At 41.2% G+C, this 14245-nt stretch overlaps 1 long non-coding RNA gene across 1 annotated transcript in view; it reads right to left on the bottom strand.

The window, feature by feature from the left end:
- LOC121670604 overlaps nt 1-14245 on the bottom strand; it is a 140656-nt gene that overhangs the window by 90095 nt on the left and 36316 nt on the right. The window contains exons 3-4 of the long non-coding RNA XR_006018169.1: nt 11267-11466; nt 4429-4508 (exon numbers count right to left, since the gene is read on the bottom strand). This is a non-coding gene — a long non-coding RNA (uncharacterized LOC121670604). The remainder of the gene's footprint in view (nt 1-4428; nt 4509-11266; nt 11467-14245) is intronic.

Consider the following 14245-nt stretch of genomic DNA (forward strand, 5'->3'; position numbering starts at 1 on the left):
ATAAAATCACTTCATAGGAATAATTCCACAATGTATATAACAAATAACATTTAACAAATTTCTAGATCTGCTTACAACAAATCAGGTTCTCCTTTTTTTTTAAATCATATTTTTTTCTGTGAAATCAACAGCATAGACAGCAGTAAATATTCCTGCGGCTGATGGATTTGGTAAGTGGTTTTAATCAAGAGCTTTCCTTTTGCATCAATCAGCCTTCCCCGCAACCCAGGAGAAACCCCTACATATGTCATCGATACACCCAGATAGCAGAGCTATAAGTCTGATTTTTTGTGATGTTAATATAATATTATGATAGATATCTATTAGTGGGGAGAGTGGAGCAGCAGACAGACTCCAGCTCCTCTGACAGCGGCTGCTCTTTCTTTGTCAGTGTCAATCCGCGCCGGAGTCGCGGGGAATGAGCGAATGTGACAGGAGAGGACCGCTCCAATTATGGATGAAGGGATACTATCTACTCCCACTGGTTGATGTGATTTATTCGACGGTCCCTCTGCATTTATAGAGCAGCAGATTGTAGCTGCTTATGAAGTGACAAATAGTGCTCAATGACATTGACTGACTTGTCTGATCAATTTAGCTCGTCTGAAAAGTAGCCATGAATTGCTGTCCTTGTTGAATGACGGCATGAACAGTCCCGGCTCAACTTTAGCGACATGAAATCTCAAATGCCATTAGAAAAACTATTAAAGAGGACTCCTTTTAATCAAATAACACGACAGTTCCATACAAAGAATGAAAAATAGAAACCTTTCCCACAGCTTTGCTTTGAAATGCACCTCACTTAAAAAATGTTTTGCCTTCGAGACCGTGTCAGGAGAACATTTTTATTATTTTATAAGTTCCTGAATATTTGATATATTTTGGTGGAGGAGCAATGTATCTGACAGAGGGGAAACGAGTGAAATTTTCTTGCAAGAACCAATACAGAAACTTTTCATGTTTTCTAGAAAAGTTGCCAACTGTCCTGATTTTATTGAGCCTCAAGTCATGAGATTAATTTTAAATTTCAGAGCTCCTGGAATCTGGTGATGATGTAATCTAGCTTTTATATTAAAATCAAGAAGAAAAGTAAAAAAAGGAAATTCCTAGTCTTATGTGATTTTAGTGAACGCAGTACAACCAAAATCCAAAATAAAATTGGAAGGCAACTTAAAAATGCTGAAGGGTTTTTGTGGATTTTGAGGAGTAACCTTAGGACTACTGGAGCCTGGCAGGACTTTTTCCCACTTGGGTTTGACAGCACAGGAATTTCTTAGAAGTCTGGCTCATTTTGGTAGAACTGTTAATACCCTCATATTGAAAACTGTCAAACTCTCAGTGGCTGGAAGCCCTCCTGGCAGAGGGAGTGGTTACATGGGAAGAGGTGGCAGAGCCAGGCTCTTGGGTGCCACAGAACTCCCACTGCTTTCCTGAGCCTTGGCACAGCCCTTCTAGTAACGCTGGAATTACACGATAAGGTGTCATTTGGCATAAGCAAAGGCCTCACAATAATTCCTTTAAACAAACACTGAATTAAAAACCATTGAGAAACCGTTAATAATTGTATTTTATCTAGCATTAGATTAGTATTTTTTTAAAGTCATAATGTCACGTCACACCTTATAAATAACCCTTATGATATTTCTTATATGAAGCAGGCACAGGAGTTGCCTGTGAATGGTAATTCCACGTGTAAATATATACAAACTTGTGAGGGAGTCTACACACACATATCAATATATATATGGTCACAGCACAAATAAATCAATGTCTGCATGTGGGGGGTGCGTGTGCGCTGTTCATTATATATTACAATATTAAACTGTTATCCATGCACAAGTATATTTATGTATATATTTCAATTTATTAGAGCTAGGCAAGCCTTTACAGACTTAATAAAGAGCACCAGCACTATAAGCCAAGAACTATTTTTCCCTTTCCCTGTATTATTCAAATTTATTAAACAATATTTCACATTTGTTTGACACAATGTCAAACTCGGGACTCCTAAAGAACTGCTGCAGCTTTGGAACTGTTATGCTTTCTTGGACTTTAATCATTTTTGGCAAGGCTCCATTTCCTGTCAGAAAGTGAAACAGCTTAGGAATGTCATTTTCACGAAAGAAAACAGAGAGAATCCGAGAGGAAGTTCTCCTCCACTCCAGAGCCCCTAAGATACTCAAACACACTCGCAGGAGGGCTGGAATACATCAAACATTAGCAGAGGGAAAAGGACACACTTTTCCCACATTAAAATACATGGATAAAGTTGAACTTTTGCTAAAAATAGTTCCCATGACTAATCCTATTAAGTTTTTAAAAAATTGGGCTGTATCTCCCTTGAAGTCAAATTGTTTTTTAACTTTAGAATGACATTAGAAAAAGACTCTAAAGTGCTTTTGCTTAAGTCAAAGTCCCTGGAAGATTATTTTTTTCTTTTCTGCTTTTTTAAAGCGAAATATGAAAAATGAGGACAGGAGCATGGACGACTCTTCTAAAAGGGCAATTTACCTATTGAAGAGGAGAGGAGGATCAGTCTCTCCCAGATCATCGCTGGTGATTTACTGTCTAAAAGAGAGGCTCCCTACAGAGGGAAGAGGTTCAAGGGAGCAGACACAGACTAACACTTCCCTGGGCCAGCTCAATGCCTCCAGAAGCTGAGCACAGCCAAAGGGGCAGGGATAGAAGAAACCCTGTAACACTTTTGGGCAAGAATCACCTCTTTTCTTTGATCAGAAGGCTGGTTACCTAAAAACCACCTTGACTGCCTGTTGTGGTAGGGAAACAAGTAATGGCCAGATGGATTTTGAGAACACAATCCACACCCCAGCAGGAAAAACACTGCACCAGGAAAGTTAGCAGTTCCCACCACATCGTGGCCACGTTGGCAGTAAATAGAACTAAGGACTTCTGACAACCACCAGATCCCTGTACAATTTATGAATCCTATTTGAAGCTCATCTGAGTGCTTTTCTAGCAGACCAAAAACTTCCCAAGGTTTACACCATCCTTGTTTGTCCTAACATCACAGACAGAAATCCCAAGCTATGGTAATACCACAGTTGTTTCAATGGGAAAGCAGAAGGGAGTTGGCTGCAGAGGAGGGTGAGAATCCACTCCTAAAGGAAAAACCATTTGCAACAGGATACGGAGATAAAAAGGATGTTTATCTCATTCAAGGAATTTGACCTAAATCCAAACCACACTCATACACAATAAGGAAAGGTAGGTAGGTTTATCTATTGCATTTTCCCTAGAATTGGGTTAAATACCAAGTGGTGGGATTTAAGGAGCCTTGCAAATTTCTTAGCCCTGATTGTTTTGGTTGTGATTTGTGTTTAAACCTGTGTGTTACAAACCCCAGTGGGGCACAGGCTGCCTTGGGGCCCAGATCAGTGAGACCAAGCTGGAAGGACATCCCAGAACTGTGATGCACAGCATACAAACATAGGAAGAGAGCACCCAGCTGGCAAAACTGAGCAGAGTGTGATGTGTTCAACGAAAAGATGAAATCCTAAAGGGAAAAAATGTGACCTATATGTGTGTTTTGAAAAGCATGCATACTTCTAGCTCAGTCACAAGAAAGATCAGTAGTTGGTATTAATGAAATGAGAAGGATGTTGGAGAAGGAAAGATAAAGTGAAAATAAATTAAGAACTCCCTTAGCAATAAACTTAAACTTTCTGTGAGTTGCTATTTGGGGTTTTTTTTCTATGGATAGATGAACACAGAACATAAGGGGATGAGGAATGGAGAGGTCACAGGAGTTGTCTGCTTCCATAAACCTTCACATCTCCCTGTTTAAATTCATCCTCCATCTACCTTCTGAATAGGGAGTGAATGTAACAGCAGAAACATCCCTCAGGTTTGTACAGGTAGAGGCACACAGGCATTCCGTTGGGGAAGGGAAAGAGAAAAGCAAGTTGTGGTGGGAAAACCACCCCCCTTGCACGTGCTTTTTCTCTCCATCTCTCAGGCAGCCAGGTCAGGTACAATGGGGTGGTCCCAGCATGTCCCTCACACACCAGGGGACTGTAAAAACTCTCAGCATCAGCCTACATCTGCTTGCCTTGAAGTCGTCCCCCCCACCCACACTTCCATAGCAGCTGAGTGAGGTCAATCCCCAAACACTTGTGAACACGTCGCTCCTTCCCACCCCCCTGAAGCCACTCTGGCAGCACTGTTTTCTTTTCTGCCCCCAGCTAAGCTTTCGTGGTGCTCTCTGATGTTCCTGCAAGGAATGACTCATTCCCCCAGCCCAAACCTGTCCAATAGGCACCTTTGCTCTTCCCATTTTCCCGTTGCACCACTGCTAGATTTCCTGACAGCATCTTTTTCCTCGGACCAGCCTCACTGCTGAATCGCTAATTCCAACCCAGCACATGGCATTTATTTGTTGTCAAAGTATAACTCGGTGTTTGCACTTACAATAGTGTCTTGTAGCAGGTTAGTCACTGAGGAACATTTCCAGTCATTTATTTTCCAGCACAGGCTACAGGTTTCCACAGCTATACTCCACAGGAGAAAAAAAAAAAAGAAAGAAAAAAATTCCAATTTCATGTGTAGATTAAATACTTCAAAGTCTCATACACTCAAGCCATCACTAACACATGCAATAATATAAACTGGAATGAATTTCCAGGATGTAGTAGGCTGAAACTCGCTTTCGGAGCGGCAGGGTTGAAGTGCACTTTGACACCAGCCCTCCCCATCCCCTCTCCCCACACCAACTAACTCCTCCTTACCTCACCTTCTTCTCGTGATTGGCCCAGTCTCACAGCAGCTGGCAATCACCAATTAACACCAGAGCCTGTGAATTTGTCCAAGCTACAGCTCCATCTGCACTTCTGGCCCATCACTGTAGTATCAGTTTATACTGCAAACCCATGAAACTCATTACATGTTCCTCCAAAAATCTCTCCATTCCTCAGCACCCAATCCTTATTCAAACTCATCTTTACCCTCATTATATCCTGTTTACTTCCCTGCATGTTAAGGCAAATATAAAATAAGTTGGGAAAGCCCTCTAAGATCATCAAGTTGGACCGTTAGCCCATCGCTGCCAAGCCCACCACTAACCCATATCCCCAAGTGCCACATCTACAAGCCTTAAATCCCTCCAGTAATGGGAACTTAAACAGACTCTATGAAGGGTTATGTGATAAATCATTGTTAAAAGTTTTGCTTGTATTGTTGGAGGAGTCTTCCCTTTATACTGGCGGGAAAGAATCTGGAGAGCGAAATCTGTATCTGGAGCTATACTCCTATTTTTCTGTACAGTTAAATACACGTAAGGACTTACTTAACTTCCTGAATTGAATAAAGATTAAAAAAAGAGAAAAGAATAGAAAAATCCACAATTAACCGCACTGTTAATTAGCTGTTAAACAATGATCACCATTCCCATTCTTCTTGATAAACTGTGCCACTTAAATCCCAGCCTTTTCCCACTCCCGTTGCTATAGGTGCCTCTCAAACAGCAGTTCACACATTACACTTGGCCCTCCTCCCTTCTGTCCCAGCCTGGTACCTCCTCGAGGGTGTCACACGCAGCCATCCATTTATCTTCCCTTTTTATCAGCTTGCTGAGCCATTCAAAGATGGGCAGAACTTCTTGAGGCCTCCCCCCTTTTTCTTCCTCCCCCCAACATTTCCATTTATATCTAGATTTTTCCAAGCCCAACACAACCTAATGGGCAGGAGAAGGCCTAAGCCCAGATTGTTTAACAATGCCTTGAGGGGCTTATTCACCAAAGTTCGGCACTCTGACGAACAGCTTGCTGCAGCTCTAATGGTAAGGCATATAAAATGCATCATACATTAAATTTAATGTTGCCTCATTAGTCTTAATTAGATTCCTACATTACACCAGGATTATAGTTTCTTCGTGTTTATGTTTACTCCTAAAATGAAGTCTACACTAGACAACAGTTTGGTGTACTTTCTAACCTTTGAATAAATATGCCCTGAATGGATACCTATGGATATTCTTAACCTTGAAGAAGCAGAAATTAGGTGTTGTTGCAAATGCCTTTGAGACAGAGAGACTGCTTAGAGTCAAATACAAAGGAATAAATTTAAAGGAAAAAAAATATAGCGTGCAAACATTAGAAATTACCTTCTCTTTTAAAGAGTACACAGAGGAGGGAAAGGAAGGGACTGTTTGCTTCAAACAAGTGGTGGCTTTTCTGTTTCTATGAATGCTTTGATTGCTCTCATACTAATTAAATTTTTCTTCTAGATTAGTTTTTTTGCAGTTTATTTTCTTTCAGTTGTAAAATCTGCTTCCAAGTGATGCCACTAATTCCTCTTTGGAACCTGGTTGGTTGGAACTCTGCTTGGTTGAGCAGAGCTCATCCCACGATTAGTCATAATGACCTACACCAGGACCACGCATATCAGAGGTGAACAGTTTTTTAAAATGGAGCATCCCACTTTTCTTCCTGCAAGTAATTGAACAAGCAATTTTAAATTTCAAAAAGTTTGGAAAAAATAACTTTTTTTTGGTAATGTCAAACAGAAGCTTGATTGTTATAAGCATTGAAAAGGTGAAAGCTGGTTTGCCACATGTTGCCGTTCTCAATATTTTGGCTCAGATCTTGCCATGAAATAGTTCAGCCTCTTGAAGCTCTTTCTCACCCAGCACAGAGTGCAATTCATACAAGTCCATCTATTTCTTTCTGACTGATTTGTCCAAGCACCCACAGTAGTATAGGAGCAAAGAGAAGTCAATTAGAATTATTACCAGTTAGTGTTCCGCTGATATTTTTAATATTATTTCCTTTCATGTCCCATACCATTAATTTGATAAAATTTAATAAAATTTCATTTGAATTTGCACGTGTCCTGGTTTACTTGTTAATTAGAATTTGAAGAATATTATTGAAAAGACAGTGCAAATTTGTATGTTTCATTTGCTTAAGAGTTTAAGAGAAATTATTTTGTCCTGTTTGGATTTCCCCTTTTCAGAAATCTTTGCGCAAAAGCGAGCATTTGAGGTTTCTTAATATTTCATTAGCCCTACCAGGTACACGAAAGTAACATTATTTCCTCTGAGAAAAAACAAGCTGACTTAGGCTTTGAAAAATCCTTTCCTTGGCTCAGGAAATGGGGAAAACGCTTAGGAAAATTTTCAAGAGTTATCTGGCTTTAAAAGTAGATCAAAGTCTAAATATTTGTTTCACAGACAGTACTGAAACAATTATTTAAATGACGAAGAGTGGAGTGCACATGTACTGCCTTTGTTCAAAATAGAATTTAAACTTTTCATCCATCTACACTACAGTAGCACATTTCCTTAGGAATGACATCTTGGGAAAGGCCTGTACAACACAAAAAGGAAAAGGTTTACATTTTCTAAAATCCCCTAATCCTGCCTTTTCGCAGTCTCTCCATAAATTGTTACCTTTTTCCTGAGGGAATAAAAAGCTCAGTGGTTTCTTCAGTTCCTGGGGCAAACTGCAGCTACAGAACAGCTTAAATCCCAAACAAACCAACCAAAACCCCAGAAACACAGAAAACTACCATTCTTCATCATGAATTCAAGGAATAACAAAATCTATCAGTAAATATGGATGAGGGCCATATCAATGGACTACGGATGGATTCACAGGAGGAAGGAGGACTGGATGTACTAAGGACATATCTTTAGCAGCTAATATCACATATAATTACAGCACAGTGCTGAGCATCTGAAAGAAATTTGAGAGTAGAGGGGTGAAAAAAGCAGTTACTAGATGATGATCTGTTATTTAGAAACTGATGCCCAGGAACACGCACTCACTTTTATCTTAAAACCACACAAAGTGTTTCAGAATGGGCAAGACTTAACAAAATTGTTTCTTTTGCCAAAAGGCCCAAGAAAAGTCAACTCTGTCTCTTGCGTGGGTTGGCTGCGAAGCAGGATGCAGCCAGGCAGGATACATCCACCTCCCTCCACCCTGCTTCATTCAACCTCCAGCAAAAAATAATAGATGTTGTAGGAAGGCTGTGACTTTTTGTCTTTTTACTGCCTCGCTGCCGTGGCCTGCTGGCAACAAGGACAGCCAGCCATGCTGGGCTTCACTGGGAAAGGCTCCCAGCATGGCTGGAGCTGGATCCATGGAGAAGGGGAGCATGTGAACCCCAGGCACCCCATGCTGCAGACCAGACCTCCAGATGTTGGAAGAGCAGCGTCTCCCGCTCGGCGAACGATGGAGGAGGCGACGAGGGTGGTGATCCTGCCGTCGGGAACTGCTCTGCTCTGCAGAGCTGGCAGGAGATGAGAGGTACGTTGTGCTCTGCAAAGAGCTGCAGCAACTTCCTCCAGAGCAACAGGGAGCTGAGCAAAGGGCGGCTGCACTGTAAATCACAGCTCCAAGGCTTCCACAGGTGAGGCACAGCTGGGCAGGGCTCTGCACACCGGGACAGAGCAGGCAGGATCTGGTCCAACCCATTGCTGTGCTGGTTGAATCCAGACTTTTCATTTTGCTGGCTCTGTGTGAGGGGGATCTATCGCCTTCCGGTTGGATTTCTTTTGAGACATAAAGAAAGCTCTGGGACAACACCCAGAAGTGGATTAATTAATTTATTCTGCCTTCCCAAACAAGGTTCGAGCGTTTCCGGGATCAGCTGCGCTCCTCGCACGCACATGAGCTGTTCTGGCAGGGGCGCCTCAGCCCAATTTGGTTTGAGTGACAAAAGTTAATTTTATTGATGCACAGCCTTCTGTGATACTAGGTAGGAGGTCCGACGATGCAAATCAAACTGCTTCTCCCAAAATATCCCAGTGATTGATAATGAGGCAGTGATGCAGATTTTTGACACTTTTGATCCTACCACAAGCAAATGCTAAATTTAGACCCGAGAATTTAAAAAGCTAATGCCACGTTGCTTTAAAAGCGATCAGTGGAAGATATACATAGCTTAACAAAGTCCAATGTTATTCAATGAAGATTTATTTTTTTCAATGCCAAAACAAAGCTGTAACAAGCAAGATTTCAACAATAAGAGGGAAAAATTAACTTGAAACAAACCTAGGTATAGAAACCTGTCAAATATGCTCTTCAAGTTTAATTTCATTTCTTGTGGAAAGGTTATACATTGCATTTTGATTTCACTACTGTATATCTACATACATATATGTGTCAACTATTCTGCAAGGTGTATAAGGAACATATCCAGAAGCATTTGAACAAGGAAGATGACTGACATTTACAAGAAAAGCCTTTATTATATGTCTATATTTTGTTTCATTAATCATGCATGTTCATTAACCAATCATGGTAATTTATTATGCATTGTTTGAAGACATGTTGCATTACAATGGTGTCATTGTCACTTTGATCATCTAAAGATCTCACAGGATGACATTTCCAACCAGAGGACCTGGCTCCTCTCTACATGCTGCATGAATATGTACTAGAGACTCAGAAGTGTTAAAAAAAAAGGAAAAAAAATCAACAACAAACCTGCAGTGCAACAGTGTTTGCAAGATACAGAAATTAATTATGTAGCTCAAAGATAACAACCCACAAATTAGGTACAAATATTCAGGTGAAGTGATTTGCACATGATTTAATAGTGGATAAGCACCAAAAGGAGATGCTATTCATTTTGTCATGTAGTATTTGATCATTAAGTGTTTTGCTAGGTTGTATCATGCTCGATCTACACAACAATCTGAAAAACACATTCTTTACAAAACAACCTAAAAATGTTCTCAAAAGTCTGGGCTTTCATCACGACCGGCTCTTGCATTTATATAGTGAGAAACTAAATATATGTTTATCAAAAGATAGTTAGAGGCACCACTACCATAATGCAGCGTTTCCTTTCTCCTTCGTCTAAGGTCACTGCAAGAAATGTTGTGAACCTGAGCATTAGATAGAGTCTGATTTTATGGAACCAAGGTTTACAACTTCTTCACTGCTCATTTCTGCCTTCTATTGCACCTTTCATAAACCTTCTGATTAATATCAAACAGTGAACAACTCTGACAAGCAGGATTACTAATCCAACATAACTGTTTATAGTGTGAATGAAAAAAGCGCTCCATTTCCAGCCACTGCACTTAATAATAAATTCCTGTTGTACTTAAATGTTGAAGGGATTACATAACTGTCAGAGTTCCTTTAAATGTTAAGGGTAGTAATCATATTAAAGACATACTATACAGAAGCAAAAGCAAATGTCAGTTTAGCTATTATTACCATATTTGCATGGAGTTTGGAAATATAGGGCCAGATTCCTAAACACGTCACGTTTGGGCTGGTTGAGGCTGAGCAAAGAGGAAAAGGAGCTGCAAACCAACCCTGCCAGTCGTGCTGCAATCCTGTGCCATATAAGGGTCAGAAAAAGGAGCTTCACGTGCCCTAGCAGAGCCACGGGGCTGTTCTGGATTCCACCAGCTGAAACAGGACCACCAGGACAATTGTGCCAGAGAGACGGAGAGGAATGCCACATATTCCTCCTCCCTCGCTCCCTCTTCCGCTGCGCATACTTCGCGCAAGGAAGCTGCTGGATTGGCTCAATACCATCCCAGGACAATTCTGAAGCACCCACTTAAGACATGCTTATGACAACTGTGACCCTCTTGGGTATCCCTAAGACAGCAAGAGCCAGGAATCTGGTGCAAACAAAATCAAATATGCAGATGCTCTCCGTGTGGTCTTTAGAAACTGATCCTCTGACCTCTGCTATTGGCTTAAACATATTAAACACCCTGGAGTCAATTAGTGTCTTAGTAACAAGCAACACTATGAATTGTCCAGAGAAAATTAAGGTAGATAAATTAATTTAACTACTGAAAAATGAAATTTAAAAAAAACCCCAAAAGCACAGCAACAAAACCCCCAGCATACAGACCTCCAAACCCAATGAAGACCTAGATCTCAGATTGCACTCTATATTTACCTCCTTCCCTGCATTGGAATCATTTGCAGGATTAAAACCTGAGCCTGGCGCCTCCCCACACTACGATTATTGGCAAAGAAACAATTCTTTGACTGTCTTCCAGTACTCTTTTAAAGGACTGGGGTTATTCACGCAGAGCCACACCCCACATCCAGCAAGACAAGAGGAATGCTTGCCTGTGGAAGTTATGTGCACGCAATGAAACCCTTGTTCCCAAGTTAGAAATGGGACCCCATTATTAGCATTCCTGATATTCATAGCACTGCTGGCGTTCCACAGCACCCAGCAGGGCTCAGCCAGTAGCCTCAAGGAAAAAATGTCAAACCTTAAGTTTTGTATCATTGTGAAATCAGTTAATTTCAGAACTACTCACCTGCAGTGAACTGCTGCAGTGTTACTTTGAGAGAGAGGATTCCAGCCATAGTCTCACCCAAAAGATGAATGCCAGTGATGCCAGTTGGTGCTGACGTCCTGGAAGAGCATCAGTGCTGAAATCCTTCCTCCAGTGCTCCCTGAATGGTGTTCCTTGGAGGTGCCCCACTGACACACTGCCTCACCAGCAAGCTTTTCCTTCTAATAAATAGAATGATGAAAAGGCAAAGAGGAGCAATGCAATTAATTCACTTCACATTAAGGTCCAGGGATAGCTACAACACATTTGATACCTAAACATTAAGTATTGTCTGGTAAGCTACTCAGTGGTGGGTGGAAAGCAGTCTCCCATGGCTAAAGAATCCCTGAGATGTTGAACATTTTCCTCTACAAACTCAGAAATTCAAAACATTTGCCAATAATACACGTGTAAGAATAGAGATGGTCTCTTGATAGGGTCTAGAGAAGGTCAAATTGCTTTCAAACATTGTCTCCTTTTTTAGGATAGATATCACTATGGCAGTGATAAATATTTTGTGAAAAATCTAAATAAGGCAGGCTAGATGTTGCATACTTACAACGGGTGTCACTAAAGAAGTTTTTTTTAAATTCCCCTAAGTGAAATTTCTAGGAAGGATTTTGGCAACTTTGTTAGTGTGGAAATCACCATGGGAAGCGCATTGGCCCCAAGGCGTTCGACGACCTACGATGTGTTCCCTGTCACCACGTCTGGCCCCTCTTCATATCAGCCTCTTCCTTTACATGAATTTTGAGGTGACAGAGGAATTGGTCATGCTCCTGTTTCTCAGCATTCTTTTCCAAAAAAAGCTATCAAAACAAACCGCTTTTTTAAAATTCTTTTTTGGTTAGTGACTCTTTTTTTTTAATCTCTGGTTTGATGTTTGTCCACAAATGCAGAAGGAGACCTTGTGGCTCAGCAGATGGGCACCTTACATGTTTTCCTGAGGGTTGGAAAGGTTCAAGGAGGGAACCTCACACTCCTTCTCTGGATCCTGAGGTCCCCCTGGCCCGTTGACATCTACCATCTAATGCCTGATGACAGGGCAATGGAGACTGCATGTTTCAGCTGCATTTCTAACACTATCAAAGCCCCTTTTCCTTGTAACTGAACTGTTCTAATTATGCACATTTCCCTTTGCTGTACTCCTCAAGGTCTTGTCTTACCAAATGATGTAACTCTCGATTACAGCTCTTGTATTGAGCTTGTACAACGAGGCTGAAATACTCCTGAACACCTTGATGACAAGTACATGGATTTGCCTGGCAAAACAATAACCACGCTAAAGCTCTTTTAACATCCTGGTTCCTTTGCTGAAAGCATCTGCCTATACTGTCAATTCATCCTGTGCCTCTTGGGTGCCTGACTTCAGCATAAGCATGCAAGTCCTATAAATGAATACATGCCGCTGGGGGTAGCACTTACAGTAGAAGAGGATCGTCTCATGAGTGATAAGGGTGACAGAAGTGCAAAGCAGAGCTGAGTGGATCTGGCACTCACATTGCGAACAACACAGCATCCGTACGGGAAGATTTTCCCACAGAATGACATGCAATAATTTATTCTAAGCCCTTCCAACTTGTGTGTGGTTGTTTTTTTTTTGATTTGGGATTTTTTTTTTCTTCCCCTCCTCTGTGAAGTTTCTATCTTCTGCAGCTCTTCTCTAAATAACTATTTTAGATGCCACTGCTGAAATGAAATGCATCATTTGAAGGAAAACTAACCCGTCTGACCAAGTAAATAATTACTAGTCAACACTATCTCCATATAACTACATTCTACAAAAGAGCATCACTGAGAAAAAAGGGTGGGTTTTTATACTAAAATGGTCTACTATACAATGGTCTAAGGTAACAGTTTTAAAAAGACCCCATTTTTAACCAGAGATTATAAGCATACAAGTAAAATAAAGATATGCCTCACAAAGTTTTAAGCAGGAAATGCTGTTTTTCAATGACAACCCTGCACCGAGCATTTCAACTTCCTAAAGGTCAGAGCATGAAGGACTTCCAGATCCCCCAATGCTGTGCAGCACAGAGGAGCAGAAAAGCTCTCATCCTGAGCCAGACGGGTTTCCCAACACATCCACTGTAATGTCTCCAACACCAGCCACCACCAGATGTTTCAGCAGATGCCAGAGCGGATGAAATAAAGGTGGCTGTGGGATACTCCTTGTCTTCTAGAGGAGATCAAACATATGACCTGGAACCAGATAGGTACAGGCACTGTGCCATCACCACTGAGAGCCATAAATCGCAGTGGGACATCCTCCCGTATGTTGCTGCCCTGACCAAAACCTCTGCTGGAATAGGTAAAATCCACTAATCCCAGGGTTTGAAGTCATAGTGGAAAAGTCTGAAGACTCCCTGGACATCTACAGACATCCCTTCTGTCTTTCCTCCAACTTTTCTTATCTCCACTTCCCACCTAAATCCTCCCCCTGTTGCTGCTTAGCTGCATTGTTCAGCAATTTGGTAAAAATAGCTATAAACTAAAAAAACCCCACACATTGCTACACTTACCTGATACATAAAGTCCACAGACTAAAATTTACATATTTTACAAAGATGCATAGTAGATTTTAAAAAACTTCCAGTCCATTTAAATACAGACATTCAAGCAAAGGCAACAAAAACCTTATACCTCTTCCCTGAAAACTTTTCTAAGCCTCAAGCCTTTGCTCACATGTCCATGAGACATGATCCTCTTGCCTCTTGCTGCCTGTTCTCCAGCTGTTGGTGGTTAGTGCAAAAGAAACAGGGAGTCCAATCCTGCTCTTCAAAACCTTTTTGCTTCATTCTCAGGCACCTTCTGCCTTCAGCAGCCTGGGCAGAGACTGGTTCTTAAACATGCTCCTTTAGACTAAAACTCCCTCCCAAAAAAGCACTGAAAGGAGATAAGCACTCAGAATTAGTCAGTTCACTTAGTCTTGATTTTCCTAGGCAGCAACCTCAAAATATA

Source organism: Corvus kubaryi, unplaced genomic scaffold (genome assembly GCF_017639235.1).
Source record: "Corvus kubaryi isolate FWS band 111438036 unplaced genomic scaffold, C.kubaryi_AGA036_p1.0 37396, whole genome shotgun sequence".
Taxonomy (NCBI): domain Eukaryota; kingdom Metazoa; phylum Chordata; class Aves; order Passeriformes; family Corvidae; genus Corvus; species Corvus kubaryi.